Genomic DNA, 14273 nt, shown 5'->3' with positions numbered 1-14273 from the left:
GGGGTACTGGGAGGGGGCTGGACATCCGAGAGCGGCTGCCCCCTGCAGGAAGAGGAGGCAGGCGCTTCACCCGACTCTGGACGATGATGGCAGCAGTGTCAAGGACTCTGCCGTCACTGTTGTCCTTTGAGTTGGCAGCTGCCCTGTGTTGCAGATTTGCTCTGGCTCTGGCCCCCTGCTTCGTCCCCTCCGCACATTTGTTCTTAGTCCTCAGCTCCTCCCGTCTCTGTGTCCCGGGTGAGAACAGGTCCTAGACCTTGTCTCAGGTCACACAGCTACCAGAGGACAGAGCTAGAACATGACTGCAGCAGACGCCTGATCCTGCGCCCCAGGTTACCCGTTCACGGGGCGGGCGCTCACCCTTGGCCTCGCTCCTGAGCCACTGTCACCAGGATGCCAGGTAAACGGAAACCACATGGGGGCAAGGCCAGCCCACAGCCCCAGCAACCTGGCCCCTGCTGGCTGCAGGAGCTCCAGAGCCTGTGCTACAAGCCCGGGTGGCCGGAGCCTCCTGCGGGATTCCCCATCCCACCCCTGGAACTTGCTTTCCCTGCTTCCCACACACAGACCCTCCCCACCAGGGCAGGATCATGGGGTCAGAGGCAGGGTCCCTGTGGTGTGGAGCAGGGGTTCCTCCCCATTTGCTCACTCGGCTGCCTTCAGCCCCTGCAGACACGCGGGCACCGTCCACCTTCTCCCCTCTTAGTGTGAGCCCTTCCCCAGCCGGGAGCGCTCACTGAGTGGCCGCATCATACCCTCCCGTTCGTCTATAATTCACTTAAACGTTATTTCCTGGGAGATCGGCAGCTCTTCACTCTTCCGAATCAGGCTGTGAGAAACATTTGTGTGCATCTCGCTTTATTTCCTCTTTTGAACTATTAGGATAAAGTCACAGAGGTAGGATTTCTGGACCCCAAGCTCTGGACTTCTACTACCCAATTTCTTTCCAGAAAAGGTTGTAGTATAGCTCATGCCCCAGAACCAGCCACGACTCCTCGTCGTAGTTTCAACGTAACCTCGCCAGCAATGAGTATTTTCATTTAAAAATGTTTTTGTCTGCTGGTTATATGATTGCAGAGGCATGGCTGGCCCCAGCTTGCAGTGGTTGCTTCTGCATCTCTTTTTATTCAGCGGGGCCTTCAATGGATGTGGTGGAGTAAAGCTGCCTTTCAAATTGCTGCTGCAGCGCTGCCTGGCAAGATATTAATCTTTCATGCCCCGTCACGTGGTCATGGGACGGTAATCCTCTTTGAAGCCATTTGTTATTTATTCTTACAGTCCCCCGGAGAGCAGGGAGGAGCCCCCAGTGCCTGGATGACAAACGCAAATAAAGAGAGGGCTGCAGACATTTCAGCCTCAAGGTTGGAGCAGAAGCAGGGCTGGGGCCCGCCGGGGTCCAGACCCCTAGTAAAGAGGTCACTTCCCACAAAAGAAGGTTGTTTGTCTGCTTCTCATAGAACCTGCTCTGGTTAGAGGGTTTTTTTTTTTTTTAAGAGACAGGATCTTGCTATGTTACCAAGTCTGGTCTGAAACTCCTGGGCTCAAGTGATCCTCCCGCCTTGGCCTCCCAAGTAGCTGGGACTGCAGATGTGTATTGCTGCACCCAGCTTGGTTAGAGGGTTTTTAAGTCTGGGGGCTGTATTAGTTTCCTAGTACCACAAGCAGGGTGGCTTGAAACAACATTATTTATTCTCTCATGGATCAGGAAGCCAGAAGGCAAGGTGTGGGCAGGGTTGGTTCCCTCTGGAGACCGAGGCAGCGTGTGTTCCAGGCCTCGCTCCTGGTTCCTGGCGGCTGCCCGTAGTGTTCCTTGGCTTGTAGACACACCCCCGAGATTCTGCCCCCATCGCCGCGTGGCCTTTTCTGTGTCTGTCTCCTCTTTTTCTATGGACACTTGTTGTCATTGGATTTAGGGCCCATCCTAATCCAGGATGGCCTCATCACAGGATTCCCACCTTCATCACATCTGCAAAAGCCCTTTTGCCAAATAATTCCACATCGACAGGTACCAGGGATTACGATTTGGGTGGATCTTTCAGGGAACACAGTTCACCCCACACAATAGGTTTCTACCCCCAAGTCCCACCTCCAGCCCCGTCTCCCTCCAGAGTCTGGCGGCTTCCTCCTCATCAGACAGTTCGTTCCTTCCCTCTGTAGGGATTGCATACAAGTGTTGCTGGCTGAGAGGTGAGGGTGGAGTGGGGGGACTCGGGAGCTGAGCTGAGGGGTGGGGGACGTGGGAGCTGAGCTGAGGGGTGGGGGTGGAGGCAGAGATGTGGGAGCTGAGCTAAGGGGTGAGGGTGGAGTGGGGGGACGTGGGAGCTGAGCTGAGGGGTGAGGGTGGAGTGGGGGGACGTGGGAGCTGAGCTAAGGGGTGAGGGTGGGGTGGGGGGTTGTAGGAGCTGAGCTGAGGGGTGGGGGAGGGGTGGGGGACGTGGGAGCTGAACTGAGGGGTGGGGGTGGAGGCAGAGATGTGGGAGCTGAGCTAAGGGGTGAGGGTGGAGTGGGGGACTCGGGAGCTGAACTGAGGGGTGGGGGTGGAGGCAGAGATGTGGGAGCTGAGCTGAGGGGTGAGGGTAGAGTGGGGGGACATGGGAGCTGAGCTGAGGAGTAAGGGTGAAGTGGGGGATGTGGGAGCTGAGCTGAGGGGTGAGGGTGGAGGCAGGGACGTGGCAGCTGAGCTGAGGGCCTTGTAGCACACCTGGTAGGAAGCCAGCCTGTAGACCTGGAGCCAACTGAGCTTGCCCCCTACCCCCCATGAGTCGGAGTGGGATCCAACCTGGGTCCCCTCTCTCCCCTCCTGCTGGTGTATTTATAGTTGGAAGGCAGGGCACCCTCCTGGCTCAGAGAGATGGGTTTAATGGCCCGGGGAGGCACGGAAGCCCAGGTCTGTCTTTTCCCAGCGGTCACTGTGAGGATGCAGGGCCCCCACGCGGGGAGACAGGGCACAGCCTCCCATTGGGGCAGGTGAGGGTCTCCCTGCCCAGGATGCCGGCCGGAGTTTCCCCTGGCAGGGAGCACAGGTGCTGCGACTGGAGGGAGGTCCCAGGGCTGGCACCCTTGCGCTCTGTTCTAATGTTCTGATCCATTCCACCCTCATCCCTCAGCTCAGCTCCCACATCCCCCACTCCACCCTCACCCCTCAGCTCAGCTCCCACATCCCCGACTCCACCCTCACCCCTCAGCTCAGCTCCCACATCCCCCACTCCACCCCCACCCCTCAGCTCAGCTCCCACATCCCTGCCTCCACCCTCACCCCTCAGCTCAGCTCCCACATCACCCACTCCACCCCCACCCCTCAGCTCAGCTCCCACGTCCCTGCCTCCATCCTTACCCCTCAGCTCAGCTCCCACATCACCCACTCCACCCCCACCCCTCAGCTCAGCTCCCATGTCCCCCCACTCCACCCCCACCCCTCAGCTCAGCTCCCACATCCCCCACTCCACCCCCACCCCTCAGCTCAGCTCCCACATCGCCCACTCCACCCCCACCCCTCAGCTCAGCTCCCACATCCCCCCACTCCACCCTCACCCCTCAGCTCAGCTCCCACGTCCCCCCACTGCACGCTCACCCCTCAGCTCAGCTCCCACATTCCCCCACTCCACCCCCACCCCTCAGCTCAGCTCCCACGTCCCCCCACTCCACCCTCACCCCTCAGCTCAGCTCCCACGTCCCCCCACTCCACGCTCACCCCTCAGCTCAGCTCCCACGTCCCCCCACTCCACCCCCACCCCTCAGCTCAGCTCCCATGTCCCCCCACTCCACCCTCACCCCTCAGCTCAGCTCCCACATCCCCCCACTCCATGCTCACCCCTCAGCTCAGCTCCCACATTCCCCCACTCCACCCTAACCCCTCAGCGCTCTGTCAGAAGCGCTACCTGGCCACATCCCTCCTCTGGGCTCTGAGTTCCCCTGTGCCAATGGAACCAATCTTTCCCCACAACTTCTTCCAAGGGCCGTGATTGAAACCTACCTAAAATACAATGATAAGAGCTGTTGTCGAGGGATCAGACAGCAGCCTGTGTAAGATGAGCAGTGGGTTCTGGGAATGGACAGTAAACAGTTCGCCTTTTCTGTGCTGGGCACTGTGCTTAAGCCCAGCAGCGGGCCCTGGCTGGACTCAGTGTCCAGAGTGTCCCCACTCAGGGCTGGCCAGGAATCAGTGCTTTCTGTCCCTGTGGCAGACAGACCGACCTCTCCGAGGCTACCGTAGAGACTCGCATCAGCCAGGCGAGCTGGGAGAGCCACCACTCCCCAGACAGTTACTGCCTGGGCCTCCCTACCCAGTCACTGCATGGGGGTGCTCAGCTCCTGGGTGTGAGTTTGTGCCAGGCTCCAGAGAGGTGGGGACCCCAGCCACACCTGGGGACAGGGCCAAGTGGCCAAGAGACTACTTGATTGCCAGCGTGGCCACCCCATGTAAAGCAACGATCTCTCTGAAATTGCCCATCTGGGATACACCAGGACACTGGCTTCTTCTTCCTTCTCCCATCCTGGGATTTAAGAAGTTAAAACCCACCCCCGCTGCCCAGGAAGCTGAGGCAGCAGCTTGGAGCTGGAGCCAGAGCCAGAGCCGCTCCATCCATGGGGAGCTGCACCTCCTCTGTGCCCACCGCCATGCTGAGTCAGGCTTTGAGACGCAGTCATCATCGGGAAGTGGTTCTTGTTGTGGCCCCATCCCCCCGTGTTATTTTCCTACCTTGGATCACTTAAAATTTCAATCTGGCTCTGAGAGGAGACTCAGCATTTCCTTTATCTCCTTTTACTGTGGATGCTTGGAAAGGAGTGGGAGAAGCTGGGCGCTGCAGTATGTGTGCGTCACTGTTGCCCTTACCCCCGAAGGAGGGGATGGCCAGGAGAGCCGGGAACCTCCCCTCCCGTCCCTGCACCCGCCTCCTCCCTTGGCCCTCACTGATGAGCCCACCAGATGCAGAGGCTCCTTCTCTCCGTGGCACTGCAGCCAGGTAGAGGCAGCTGCAGCCGCAGCCCTGAGAGGGGCTGGAGACGCTGAGGCAGGGGCAGTGGTGGGGTCTGGCTCCCCTCAGTTCAAAGTGGCCTGAAGATGCTGCCTGGAGCTGTCTGGTTTGACATGGCTCGCCCTGAGGGAGCTGATGAGTGTGAGGGCGAGGAGCACTACTTCATCAGGCATCCCCTCACCTGCACCAGTGGGGAGGCGATCCTGGAGCTGGGCCATTAAGACCCACAGATTGTTTTCTCCATGTTGCGAAGGGCAGGGCTTGGATTTCACAAGGCAGATGGTGAGCCAAGTCTGGTTCCACTGCGCTGGGTCCCCCATGGCAGAAAGGACCCGCCCCCCGCCCCCCCATCACCCTGACAGTGGCTTGCCTTCCCCAAGAGCAGCCAGCACCCAGGACAGGCTTCCCTTGTTCCTCTGTTCATCCTCTTTAAGAATCACTCAGAGCCAGGCATGGTGGCTCACGCCTGTAATCCCAGCACTTTGGTAGGACAAGGTGGGCAGATCACCTGAGGTCAGGAGCCTGGCCCACATGGTGAAACCCCGTCTCTACTAAAAATACAAAAATTACCCAGGCATGATGGTGTGCACCTGTAATCCCAGCACTTTGGGAGGCCGAGGTGGGCGGATCACCTGAGGTCAGGAGTTCGAGACCAGCCTGGCCAACACAGCGAAACCCCGTCTCTACTAAAAATACAAAAATTACCCAGGCATGATGGCGTGCGCCTGTAATCCCAGCTACTCGGGAGGCTGAGGCAAGAGAACTGCTTAAACCCGGGTGGCGTGGTGGAAGTTGCAATGAGCCGAGATCGCACCGCTGCACTCCAGCCTGGAGACAGAGCGAGACTGTCTCAAAAAAAAAAAAAAGGATCACTCAGGACACCAACATGGGCTGAGAAATGCTCCTGGTATCAACAGAACTGCAGCAGATGATGAAAACAAAGCTGCGATCAGGGAAGTGGCCGAGGGAGTGAGGCCCCCGAACCACCACCCCAGAGGTCTGTCCCAGGCCCCTGGGGTCTCATGCTGTGACCCCCTGCGCCACATGGGGAGGGGTCACTTGGGGGACTTGTTTCCGTGGGAACATCAGGCCTTGGGCCTCAGTGGGGAGATGTCTGAAGCCTCTGGCCTGGGCCGAGAGTGAGGCCCCAGAGCAGCCCTGCCCGTTCCTCTGGGAGCAGCCTCAGTGAAAGCTGTAAAGCGGGGAAATTGGGCACGTCCAGGCTGGAAAGAGCAAAGCAAAAGTGCCCCTGGATGCACTGCACCCCACAGTCTAACCCCTCTCCCCCAGGAGCTGTAGGCCACGCTCTGAGCCTCTGTTTGAAGTGGGCCCTGACTGGACATTCTCATCTCGGGACATGAGCCAGGGTCACCCAGCACCACTATGCCACTCTCCAAGTCCCCCTGGCCACCCCGCCCTCTGTAGGGGTGCTGGGCCTTGCTCTGCACCTATCCCTTTGGAGTATCTGCTTTCCAGAGCGGCAGGAGGCCCGCCTGGCATGCCCATGGGGGCATCCACCCGTGCAGAGTGTGGCCTTTCTCCAGCAGATCACTGGGTACACGAGCAGGCAGCAGACCATAAGCAGGCTGGCTAACGGGTGGAGGGGGCCCGGCGGTGTCCGTGTGCATGTATGTGTGTGCATGTGTGCATATGTGTATGCACGCACCTGCACACACACCTTCAGATGCACGTCCCCTGTCCAGACCCCATCAAAGCCTCTTGCCAGGACTGGCCTGGAACACACTGTCCAGCCTGGTTCTGTTCCCTCCCTCACTTCTCTTGATCAACTTCCTGTAATGGGAGGAACTCTGACACACTTCACAAAAGGGTGTCAAATTAGTTTTAAAGGGAAAAAGAACTGCAGCATGATCTGGAATTCACTTTGCCCTGCAGTTCCACTGTGAAGGCAACACGCCCTCGAGGAGTTGGGTGATGAGGCAGTGGGGTCCTGTGAGGCCCTGCAGTTTCTATCGGAGTGCTCTCTGACCCCCGGTGTTCCCTCTCTGTCTCTCTATGTCTTTAGCAGGTGTTTCCCACACTTTAGTCACTGGCCTTTCATCTCATGATTTGGGTCATCTGTGCTATTTCTTTTCTTTTTTTCTTTTTCTTTTTTTTTTTTTTTTTTTTTTGACAGGGTCTCACTCTGCCGCCCAGGCTGGAATGCAGTGGTGCAATCTCATCTCACTGCAACCTCCAACTCCCAAGCTCAGGCGATTCTCCTGCCTCGGCCTCTGGTGTAGCTGGGATTACAGGCACGCATCACCACACCCAGCTAATTTTTGTATTTTTAGTAGAGAAGGGGTTTCACCACATTGGCCAGGCTGGTCTCAAACTCCTGGCCTCGAGTGATCCACCCGCCTCAGCCTCCCAAAGTGCTGGGATTATAGGTGTGAGCCACCATGTCCAGTCATATGTGCCATTTCTTAGCTTGCATTTTCTTTTTAGTTAGTTAAACTTATTTCTTAAATAAGCTTATTTTAAACTGAAACTCAGTGTCCCTGCAATAAAGAACCAGCATTACTTGTCATCGGTAAAAGGTAACTGGAGGCAGGCATGGTGGCTCATACCTGTAGTCCCATCTGCTTTTGAGGCTGAGGCAGGAGGATCTCTTGAACCCGAGAGTTCAAGTTCAACCTGGGCAACATAGCAAGACCTCCAGCCCTTAAAAAATAAAAAGTAACTGGAAAAATAAGTGGATCAATATTAACTTCAAGGCCTGTCTCAAGTGTGGCCAGGGATGCACAGCACAGGCCTTGCTCTGAACATCCCTGGATGAGCTGCAGCTGTGTCTGGGGATTGAAGAGAGTGCCCCTGGCCCCTCCCTGCTCCGGTCACCCCCAGTTCCTTTAGTTCACAGCCCTCCATGTTGTCAAGGGCTGAGGAGTCCCTCCTCGTCCCTGCTCAGGTGAACACAGGAGATGGGGAAGCCCAGGGTGGGGCGGGCCACCCCATCTTCCCCTCAGCTGATGGGCAGTCTGGATGGGCAGGGACGGGCTTTCCTGGGAAGGTAGGTGCCCGGCAGCTGGGCTGGCCCTCGAGTGTTGAAGATTTAAACTAGAAAGCCATGAGGGCGCTCTTCCCCGAAATCGTCGTGGAAGTGGCGAATCAGTGGCAGGAGGTGCATGGAGAGTCCTGGCTCTACAGGCAAGCGGCCTGCCCCAGCTCTTTGCTCCTTAGAATTGTGTGACTTTAGCCACATCATTTAGAAGACACAGATGATAGAGGTGGTAGAAATGGAAAGTGCAACTCTCTACCTGCTGTTGCCCACCACCAGGACGACCACTGCAAATAGTGTGGGTGACCCGTTCAGACCTGGGACTCAGCCACACATTTGCCCCTGAGGCAAGTGAAGTCCCCAGCAGATGGGGAGATGCAGCATTGCTCTGAGGGAGCAGCAGGAGTGAGGACAGGAGCTGCCACACGCACAGGAGCAGGAGGGAAACAGGCAGGCAGCTGTGCCCAGGGCCAGGTGTGCAGGAGGCAAGGCAGGCACATGTGCCCAGGGCCAGGTGTGCGGGAGAGAGGCAGGCAGCTGTGCCCAGGGCCAGGTGTGCGGGAGAGAGGCAGGCAGCTGTGCCCAGGGCCAGGTGTGCGGGCGGCGAGGCAGGCAGCTGTGCCCAGGGCCAGGTGTGCGGGAGGCGAGGCAGGCAGGTGTGCCCAGGGCCAGGTGTGTGGGAGAGAGGCAGGCACGTGTGCCCAGGGCCAGGTGTGCGGGAGGCGAGGCAGGCACGTGTGCCTAGGGCCAGGTGTGCGGGAGAGACACAGACACGTGTGCCCAGGGCCAGGTGTGCAGGAGGAGAGGCAGACAGATGTGCAGGGGCAGAGAGGGGATTGAAGGATGGAAAGGTAGACAGGAGAGGCTGTGAATGGCTCTAGATGCCGAGCTGAGGCACTTGGACGTCATGCTGACAGCCCTGGGCCTCCACGAACGGCTTTTGAGAAAAGCATGGCATGAAAAGATCTGCTGTTGAGAAACAGAAACGGGGCTCTGGTGGCAGGTGGACAACCATGGTCCAGGCAGGAGCTTCCAAGGCAAGTGGCAGAGGTGGGCGAGAGAGGGAGTGTTCCAGGGATATCCACGTGGACGGAGCCAACACCTGGAGCCCAGGGCAGGGCGGGTGAGCTGAAGGGGCACCTGTGGGGCCCTTGCCTGTGGAGGTGAGAACTGCAGCTTGGAGAGGAGCAGAATTGCCCCAGAGGGTTGCTAGGGGAAGATTCCCAGAGAAGCTGAAAGCAGTAGTGCTCAGAGGAAAATGAGCTGGCCTAGGATGGTGGAGATGGAGGTGATGAAGGTGGAGATGGAGGTGACGAAGGTGGAGATGGAGGTGATGAAGGTGGAGATGGAGGTGACGAAGGTGGAGATGGAGGTGATGGTGGAGATGGAGGTGATGATGGTGGAGATGGAGGTGATGAAGGCGGAGGTGGTGGGTGGAGGTGGAGATGGAGGTAGTGGTGGAGGTGATGAAGGTGGAGATGGAGGTGATGAAGGCGGAGATGGAGGTGATGATGGCGGAGATGGAGGTGATGAAGGCGGAGATGGAGGTGATGATGGTGGAGATGGAGGTGATGAAGGCGGAGATGGAGGTGATGAAGGCGGAGATGGAGGTGATGATGGTGGAGATGGAGGTGATGAAGGTGGAGATGGAGGTGATGAAGGTGGAGATGGAGGTGATGATGGTGGAGATGGAGGTGATGAAGGTGGAGATGGAGGTGATGATGGTGGAGATGGAGGTGATGAAGGTGGAGATGGAGGTGATGATGGTGGAGATGGAGGTGATGAAGGCGGAGATGGAGGTGATGATGGTGGAGATGGAGGTGATGAAGGTGGAGATGGAGGTGATGAAGGCGGAGTTGGAGGTGATGAAGGCGGAGATGGAGGTGATGATGGTGGAGATGGAGGTGATGAAGGCGGAGATGGAGGTGATGAAGGCGGAGATGGAGGTGATGAAGGCGGAGATGGAGGTGATGAAGGTGGAGATGGAGGTGATGAAGGTGGAGATGGAGGTGATGAAGGTGGAGATGGAGGTGATGAAGGCAGAGGGAGCAGAGGCCATGGTGGTGGTAGAGGTGGAGGTGATGGAGGTGAAGGTGGAGGTGGTGGGTGGAGGTGATGAAGGTAGAGATGATGGGTGGAGGTGATGAAGGTGGAGGTGATGAAGGTGGAGATGATGAAGGTGGAGGTGGTGGAGGTGGAGGTGATGAAGGTGGAGGTGGTGGAGGTGGAGGTGATGAAGGCGGAGGTGGAGGTGATGAAGGTGGAGGTGGTGGAGGTGGTGGGTGGAAGTGGTGGTGGAGGTGATGAAGGTGGAGGTGATGAAGGCGGAGATGGAGGTGATGAAGGCGGAGATGGAGGTGATGAAGGCAGAGGGGGCAGAGGCCATGGTGGTGGTAGAGGTGGAGGTGATGGAGGTGAAGGTGGAGGTGGTGGGTGGAGGTGATGAAGGTAGAGATGATGGGTGGAGGTGATGAAGGTGGAGGTGGTGGGTGGAGGTGGAGATGGAGGTAGTGGTGGAGGTGAGGAAGGCGGAGGTGGAGGTGATGAAGGCGGAGGTGGTGGGTGGAGGTGGAGATGGAGGTAGTGGTGGAGGTGAGGAAGGCGGAGGTGGAGGTGATGAAGGCGGAGGTGGTGGGTGGAGGTGGAGATGGAGGTAGTGGTGGAGGTGATGAAGGCGGAGGTGGAGGTGATGAAGGTGGAGGTGGTGGAGGTGGTGGGTGGAAGTGGTGGTGGAGGTGATGAAGGTGGAGGTGATGAAGGTGGAGGTGGTAGAGGTGGAGGTGATGAAGGCGGAGGTGGTAGAGGTGGAGGTGATGAAGGCGGAGGTAGAGGTGATGAAGGTGGAGATGATGAAGGTGGAGATGGTGGAGGTGGAGGTGATGAAGGTAGAGGTGGTAGAGGTGGAGGTGATGAAGGCAGAGGTGGAGGTGATGAAGGTGGAGATGGTGGAGGTGATGAAGGTGGAGATGGTGGAGGTGATGAAGGTGGAGGTGGTGGAGGTGGAGGTGATGAAGGTGGAGGTGATGGGTGGAGGTGTGGAGGTGGAGGTGATGAAGGCGGAGGTGGAGGTGATGAAGGTGGAGATGGTGGAGGTGATGAAGGTGGAGGTGGTGGAGGTGGAGGTGATGAAGGTGGAGGTGATGGGTGGAGGTGCAGAGGTGGAGGTGATGAAGGCGGAGGTGGAGGTGATGAAGGTGGAGGTGGTGGAGGTGGTGGGTGGAAGTGGTGGTGGAGGTGATGAAGGTGGAGGTGATGAAGGTGGAGATGGAGGTGATGAAGGTGGAGGTGGTAGAGGTGGAGGTGATGAAGGCGGAGGTGGAGGTGATGAAGGTGGAGGTGGTGGGTGGAGGTGGAGATGGAGGTAGTGGTGGAGGTGAGGAAGGCGGAGGTGGAGGTGATGAAGGCGGAGGTGGTGGGTGGAGGTGGAGATGGAGGTAGTGGTGGAGGTGAGGAAGGCGGAGGTGGAGGTGATGAAGGCGGAGGTGGTGGGTGGAGGTGGAGATGGAGGTGGTGGTGGAGGTGATGAAGGTGGAGGTGAGGAAGGCGGAGGTGGAGGTGATGAAGGTGGAGGTGGAGATGGAGGTGGTGGTGGAGGTGATGAAGGTGGAGGTGAGGAAGGCAGAGGTGGAGGTGATGAAGGTGGAGGTGGTGGGTGGAGGTGGAGATGGAGGTAGTGGTGGAGGTGATGAAGGCGGAGATGGAGGTGATGAAGGTGGAGGTGGTGGGTGGAGGTGGAGATGGAGGTAGTGGTGGAGGTGATGAAGGTGGAGGAGCAGAGGTTATGGTGGAGGTGGTGGAGGAGGAGGAGGTGATGGTGATAGAGATGATTGAGATGGAGGGGCAGAGATCATGGTAGAGGTGGAGGTGACAGCAGTGGTGGTCGTGAGCCGTGTGTGTGTTTCTGTGCAGGTGCTCACCCATGCACGCATGCCCATGAGATGCCTAGCTCTGCACACACGCCCTGTGAGCCAGGCATCCTCTCAGTCGGGGATATAAGCCTGGGCCTGTGCAGGCTGCCCTCTCCCACTGTAGATCCCCTTGGAGGAGACTGCTGCGGCTGCAGGACACCCTCTGTCGCCCTAGGAGGAGCAGCGGAACATGACCTCCCATCGCTCCACTTCCCACAGCTCTGCTTGGCTTCAGCCTCATGCTGGCGTCTGTGTTATCTATAAGCAGAAAGCTGCTTGTTCAGAGCGGGCTGGGACACCTTCGTGTGTTCATCAAAAGCGTGCTGGGCACCAATGAGGTGTCAGTTCCTGTTCCACGCATGAGGGATTCAGCAGGAAACGAGACAGACCCACCCCCTGCCCTCAGTGTCCAGCTGGGGCCAGTCAGGTGAACAGTCACACAGGCTGGCATGGGCGCTTAGCAGAAGACACACTTGTGACGCTCAGAGCTCTCTGGAGCAGCCTCTCCGAAGAGATGACATTTGAGCAGGAACCCCAAGGAACAGCATCCCAGGTAGAGGGACCTGAGTCTGCAAAGGCCCTAGGCACAAAAGAAGCAACCACCCAATCCAGGGCTGGGGAGGAGCCCTGTCAGAGGACAGCACCAGCCTCCCCACACGGATGCCCAACCAGCATCTGAGGCCAGACATAGACGCCGCTGGCTCCAGGGCTCCCCCACACCACGGCACCCGCAACTCCCCCGTTTCAGAAACTGACCACTCACCTCCGGAAACCCAGGAGCCACCTGCACCCCTGTCTTCCCCCTACACCCCGCATCTGCCTGCAGACCCTGCGGTCTCAGCCTCTTGGATTGCCAGCCACTGGTCACCTCTGTCTCCCCACCCTTGCCCAGGTGGCCCCAGCTCACACCTGCATTGCCACGGAGACTCCTGACGACACCCACCCCCTGCTGCTGCCCGGGCCCCGCCAGCAGTCGGTTCTCAGTGATCTTGAGAAGCACTACTCAGCTCACCCTATGAGGAGGCCTTTGGCTGTTCCCATGTTTGTCTCTGGACTTTTCTGCTGGCCACAGAACAAGACTGTGCTTTGGAGGGTGGACTCCCAGAACTGCCACTCACCAGGTGAGTGAGTGGCAGGCCAACTTTACCTCTCCGAGCCTCAGTTTTCTCAGCTGTCATTTGTGCCTAAAAAATAGTACTAACCTCATAGGATTATGGGGCAAAAATTACACTGAATGAACCATGAGAAAGCCCTTATCCCGAGGCCTCATTCAGACTGCACTGGGTCGCCAGCAGCTCTGACATCACTGCCCACACATTAATACAGCTCAGGGCTGCTGCTCAGATGGGTGTCCTTCTCCTGCACCCACTGTACTCGGAGGGCACTTCCTGGATGTCCCCGGACCCCCGCCATCCAATGTCCAGCTTCAGCATAGGGCTTGGTGTCCGGAAGAATGAGGCCCACATCCAGGAGCAGGCCAGTTTCACGTGAGGCTCAGGGCTGAAGCCAGAGACCACGCAGCACCACGTCGGACAGTGCTTATCTGTGCTAATCATGAAGTAACGCAAGTGAGGTTTAAAAATACTACGCTTATTTCATTTCAGTGCAGGAGAGAGAAAGAACACACAGTCTGTATGAGCAACTCAAATCAAAAATAAATGAGGCAAAAGAGTCACCAAAAATAGTGTGGCATTAGAGACAGCAGCCTGCGTGGCTCGGCCAGCTGTCCTCGGCTCTGCCGGCAAGCAGCACCACAGAGAGGGCTGCGAGGATGCCTTGATGGTGTTTACTCCAGAGAAGATTAACCTGATGCCTGCGATCTGATGAGAAGTGACAGTTACCAGCAGGGAAGGTAGCACAGAGGGGACACACAGGGCACCCAAAGGTCTCTGGCGTCCTCTCCTCCTCCCCTGTCACCCTCGCCAGGCAGTGGGGTCAGATGCTAGGCTCGAGGGCAGCATGGGAACCACTTGGCCAGAAAGTTTCCTCTTTGACCTGAAGGAGTTCCCCTTTCCAGACTCAGTGTCCCCACAGAAGGGCAGGGCTGTGGCTTGGGCCCATTTGGGGCTCCAGCCCCCAGAGGAGCAGAACAGCATGTGCTGTACACAGCAAGAGGATTTGCACTTTTGCCTTAATTTTATTACCGACGGGGTCACCTTCCTTTTTTTTTTTTTGAGATGGAGTCTCACTCTGTCACCCAGGCTGGAGTGCAGCAGCGTGATCTCAGCTCACCACAACTTCTACCTCCCAAGTTCAAGCGATTCTCCTGCCTCAGCCTGCCAAGTAGCCAGGACTACAGGTGCCCGCCACCATGTCCAGCTACTTTTTGTATTTTCAGTAGAGACAGGGTTTCATCATGTTGGCCAGGCTGATTTCGAACTCTTGACCTCTGGT

At 57.8% G+C, this 14273-nt stretch overlaps 1 protein-coding gene across 6 annotated transcripts in view; it reads left to right on the top strand.

Annotated features, from left to right (window-relative positions):
• Nucleotides 1–14273, top strand: part of KCNAB2 (potassium voltage-gated channel subfamily A regulatory beta subunit 2) — a 114529-nt gene that overhangs the window by 10184 nt on the left and 90072 nt on the right. The gene's annotated exons all lie outside the window — the stretch shown is intronic.

This window comes from Pongo pygmaeus, chromosome 1 (genome assembly GCF_028885625.2).
Source record: "Pongo pygmaeus isolate AG05252 chromosome 1, NHGRI_mPonPyg2-v2.0_pri, whole genome shotgun sequence".
Classification (NCBI taxonomy): Eukaryota; Metazoa; Chordata; class Mammalia; order Primates; family Hominidae; genus Pongo; species Pongo pygmaeus.
This window is presented reverse-complemented; position numbering and strand designations above follow the sequence as displayed.